This window comes from Otolemur garnettii, unplaced genomic scaffold, assembly GCF_000181295.1.
Source record: "Otolemur garnettii isolate 467f Iridium unplaced genomic scaffold, OtoGar3 scaffold00031, whole genome shotgun sequence".
NCBI lineage: Eukaryota > Metazoa > Chordata > Mammalia > Primates > Galagidae > Otolemur > Otolemur garnettii.
In genome coordinates, this window is record NW_003852426.1 from 4,735,257 (window position 1) to 4,740,479 (window position 5,223).

Below are 5,223 nucleotides of genomic sequence, written 5' to 3' on the forward strand. Positions count from 1 at the left end.
TTAGCCACGTGAGGACCACATGATCCCAATGGCCTCCATTGATTGGACCAGGGCAGATACTAACTAAGAGCCACCAATCACTAGTGACAGAGGCTACCTTGACCTGTGACTTGGTCTGAGATCTGCTCAGGGGCTTAGCCTGTCTGGAGCATGGTGGATGGGGCAGTCATCAATGGATTTGTGGAGCAGGGGCAGAGGAAGAGCCAGGAGCTGGCATGGGGAGAATCAGGGCCACATAAAGTCAAAGCCACAAGACAGCACACTCTATGAGGCATGAGCAAGATGAAAGCCAGCTGGTAGTGAGAGGAGTGGAGTGTGCACAGGCAGAGAGAACCCACTCGTGTCCCTCAGGGTTGGAGATATGGAGGATCAGTATGGAGGATAGGACATTAGACAGCAAGAACGCAGGGTATTAGCAAAAGCTTTGGAGATGGGAGGCCAGAGACATGGGCAGAGGCCTGGGGAGCACCATGTCAGAGGTCAGTAAGAGTATTGCACGGACGGCCCAAAGGCAGGCCCTGGGGCTAGAGGTCAGTGATCACTGGTGACTCCTTAAAGCTACCCAAGTAGGGGCTGAAGGTAGCATTTAGAGGAGGCGAGGAGGATAGGAGGTGAGGAAGTGAAGGCCATGACTGTGGAGTCCTGGCTCCCAAAACTCAAGGGGGATCAGAGGGAGAGAGAGTGTGCATGTTTGACATGGAGGCCTCACTGAATTTCTTCCTGGCACTGCCCCCACCCTAGTTTGGTTTGGCTGTCCATTTTGACATGCTAGTAATTCAGCTGTCCTCACTGTAGACTGCACTGGGGTTGCATGACACATGGGGCCAGTGCCAACCTACCTCATGCCCCCACTGCAGATGGAGGCCCCAGTGACCTTGCTCCTCTCCTGGGACCAAGAATTTCTCCTCCTCCCTACCCCCACCAGTTCATAGCAGCCCAAGCTGACTACAAATTAAAATTGAATAGTCTTGGGAAAGACCCAAGACCCAAGACCCTCTCTCTCCCTTGAGAGGAGGGAGTCAGGCTCTGTGCTGGCCTTGGTGTGAGGGCCTGAAGGAGAGAAGACATATAGTCTCAGTGAAAGTCCCCTTCCCCAGTTCCAGCCAGGGTATCCCACAGGCCTCTCTGCTAGAGGTCAGAGGGAAGGAGCCATGCCAAGGGCATCTGGATCTGACCACACTGGGAACACGTGGACATGGGCCCCCCAGAGTTGGGGGTCGGGTCAATATCTAAGTATCTTTATCTGGAATCAACAGCTCAAATCATTGTTCAGACGTTTGTGCTTTCAACCTCCCACATGGGTTTCTGGGGTCTCTCTGCTGTTTGGGGGATTCCTCATGCCACCCTCTAGTTCCAGTAACCTGGACAATCCCCTATTAGCCACATTTAGCTGTGTTATAAGGACACCTCCTCCTGGGAGCCTCCTAGTCTTGCCCTCCCACCTTATAGCAGGTCCTCCGTCTTTCTCCGGCCCTGTGTAGACCTGCATTAGTACTCAGCCAACTATAAATAACTGTTTGCTTGTTTCCATCTCAAATGTACTAGACCAGTAGTTCTCAAACTTTTTGGCATTAGGAGTACTTTCCACTTTTAAAAATTGTTGAGGACTCCAAAGAGAATTGGTTTATGGGAGATTATTGATATTTGCCATATTAAAATTAAAACTGGGGAACTTAAATATTCCTTTCTTAGCTCACTTCAATAAAAATATTTAATTATAAACTCAGTACATGGTAATGGAAGCAATATATTTTTGTGAAAATAATTTTTTGAAACCAAAGAGAAGGAAAAAGTATTGTTTTACATTTCTGCATATCTCTTGTCTGGTTTAAGAGAAGACAAGACTCTCTTATCCGCTTCAACATTAAATGTCCTGTAATACATTATTTTGGTTGAAGTAGATAGAGAAAATCTGCCTTTACCCGGATTGGGAGTTGGGAAAGGGAAGAGAATTCTAGTAGCCTTTTCCATTATTGAGCATTCTTTGATACTACACCAAACCTCAACAAGTAGTAGATTCTTCAGGGTCACTTGTGGCCTGGAATCTAAACAAACTTTTCAACAAACTTATCATACTCTATAACATTAAAATCCATTGGCCTATTTTGCATTCTGAATGGATCTTTTGCCTAAGCATGACTTTATAACATCACACATGGATCGGCCATTTGGAAATAAAAGTCTTTTCAGTATTGGGGAGCCATCAAGCTCATAGTAGCAAATAAAATTCAAATTTTTGCTTGAAATAGCAAATTTTGTTATTGGCAACAAATACTGCCAGTTTTTCTTGAAGCAACATGCTCACTTCATTCATTTTCGAGAAAATGGATGCCAAATATCTCAGACTGAATAACTAACGTTGGTCTGCAGTTGTTTTTCTCAAGTGAAAATGATGTTCCTTGTGGGGGCGAGGAATGGCAGTTTCATCTCACAGCTCAAACAAGCTCACAAAGGCTATTCTTTGCGACAATCATCGTTCTTCAGAAATGCTTTTTATGTACTTCCCATTCCGACATGTCCTCGAGGACAGAGATTTAATAAAGTTAATCATTTTGTTTGATTCATCAAGGACATTCTTAGCAAAACTGTCTTTTCTCTCTTTCCTGAAAGTGCGTGGTGGTGAAGAATACCGTGACTACTAGGACATTTTAGTGCCACCACCTAGGTTACGGCTAAGTCACCGGCACTTTTAAGTGCACAGCTTTTGTACCATTAGATGCAAATATCAACCCAGTGAAAATGGCAAATATCATCATAGTGGTATTATGAAAACAATTTGGACCTCAAGGCCTTCCCCCAGAGAGTGTTGGGAACTCCCAGAGGTCCTCAGATAACACCTTGAGAACTGAGCCCTGGAAGCAAGAGCCATAGGTGTAACCTTGTCCTGTATCCTTAGAGTAGAGGTAGTGCCCAGTGACTTCTGCAGAATGTCACTGCACACTGCCGAGCGCTCACTGTGGACTTTCATGCACCCTCACAACAGCCCTTGAAGTGGACACTTTAACTGTCATACCCGCTTCACACGTGAAGGACTGAAACACGAAACGGTGCCTCACTCTACCACTTTGTACTCCAGAAATGAGGGGAGAGAAGATTTCACATGTCCAGTCAGCTCTGCTAATTCTACACACTCGTCCGTGCACGTGAACCTCTCATGAGCCCCTGGAGGCAGTCAGCAGGTGTCCTCATCCCTAGGTGTGGTCAGAGAAATGGAGGGTCAAGGGCTTGCCCAGGGCTGGGGCCCAGGCCTGCCAAGCTTATGAAGAACAGAGCTATAGGATCAGCAGAGAATACCCCTGGAGTTCCTGGCAGCAGGGACCAGGCTGGCCCTGAGGGCCGGTGGCTGGACAGCCACTCCCCCAACACAGAAATGCCTGCCTTCTATGCTGCTCCTCCTGATCCTGGGACTTGAACCCTGTGGACAGGTCCCTTCCAGCTGAACTGTGTGACCTCAGGGGAGTGACCTTCCCTCTCTGGACCATCTCCTCATCTAAACAGTGAGGTGGCGGATAATAGTACGGCTTCTCTGACATCCATGGCCCCCTTTGGTTTGCCTGTGCTGGGCCCTCCATGTTGTCCCCAAGGGTCCCCCAGACCCGCCAAACATGACAGTCACGTCTGGGAAGCAGCTGAGCAGCTGACAGAGTCGGTTAACACACAGCGTCTCTCCTCTGTTTGCTGAGGCCCCTTGAGGCCCCACGCTCATTTTTCCCTCTCCCAGGATTGCAGAAGAGTAAATAACCACTGGGAGATGCTCCAGCGGGTAAACAGCCGAGAGTTTGCTCTCTTAATTGCCACCCACCCTCACGCCCTAGAGGCTGCACTTGAGGGGGATATTCATGCTTTGGTTTCCCGACTGTCCACTGCCCAGCCACACACACACCCCGAGTGCTGTCAGAGCAGGAGGGGCGCTCTGGGTCTGGGGTGGTAGGAAAGGCTTCTGCACAAGCTGCCCAGAGAGCTGGAGTCAGACAGTGCCAAGAAGGTTCCAGAGACCTGAAAAGGGCAGGGCCCAACGCTCAGATGCAGTGGGCAGAGCAAAGTGGAACCAGCCAGGACCGGGGACACTCTGCCCCAAGAGTGGCTCACCTAGGAGCCACACCCCAATGTGGTTGTCCCTGGGATTCTGTCCTGCTCTCTTGTAGTGCCACCTGAGCCACTTCCCCAAGCCTGCCCTGGGTTCCTTTCCCGTGCTCTAAAAGTCCTCCTGGCTCTGTCCCCAATCTCTGTCCCACCCCACCCACCAGTGTCCTCTCTCTTCCTGGTTCTCACCTCCTGGTCCCCATCCCCACATCACCTCAAGAAGCCCCTACTGCATCTTTTACATTTGGGGGTCCCTCCAAGGTGCGTCTAGCAACAGAAGCACTAGCTATAGAGAGACAGGGTCACACCACATGTTCCCATGCCCCACATATCATCCTTTTCACTGTCTAGGTGAGGAAACCAATGCTGGCGAGTATCTGAGCCAGATTGAACTCCAGGCCTTTTTTTGGGAAGGACACTCCAACAGAGCAGTAGGACACCCCAGAGGTAGCCAGACCTGGGCTCCACCCTCATCTGAACCATGGAGCCTTGACAGTGTCTGTTAACATCTCTGAGCCTCAGTTTCTTCATCTGTAGAATAGGGACAAACTATCCCTGCCTCAGAGAAATGTAAGGAGACCTCTGTCACCTCGTAGGTATTTAGAAAGCAGTAGCTGTGTTATTATGATTACTACTACTACTAAAGTTATTGTTGCTGCCAGTCTAATGACAGTCCCAAATCCAAAGATGGTTTTTCCCAACAAACAGCCCCTCTGATGGTCCCTGGGCCCCAGAACAAGAGATTTTAGCCAAGGCTCAGACTCCACAATTTGGCTGGGAGAGGAAGGGAGGAGTGCAAATGTGACAGCTGGGATCAGAGACATAAGGCTGAAAGGGCAGCAGGTGTAGAATCCGACAGCTGCAAGTGAGGATGGCCTACAAAGATTAAGACTTGGTGTGTCAATGTCACTGGATATCAGCGAGCGGAGAGGATGATGGTCGATAACCTGCTGCAAGGCTGGATAAGAAAAGTTGCCTCCAAATCCCGGAGCCCCAGGGGCAGGGGGACCCTCGAGGCCTGAGGGGGTTACCTGGGGACAGGAATGGCAGTTTGGCTAGGACATAAGCACAGGTCAGGGAGCTGGCCCAGCCCTGGATGGCTGATGCTGTCAGGGGCCCCCTACATGTGAAAAGTTCTGC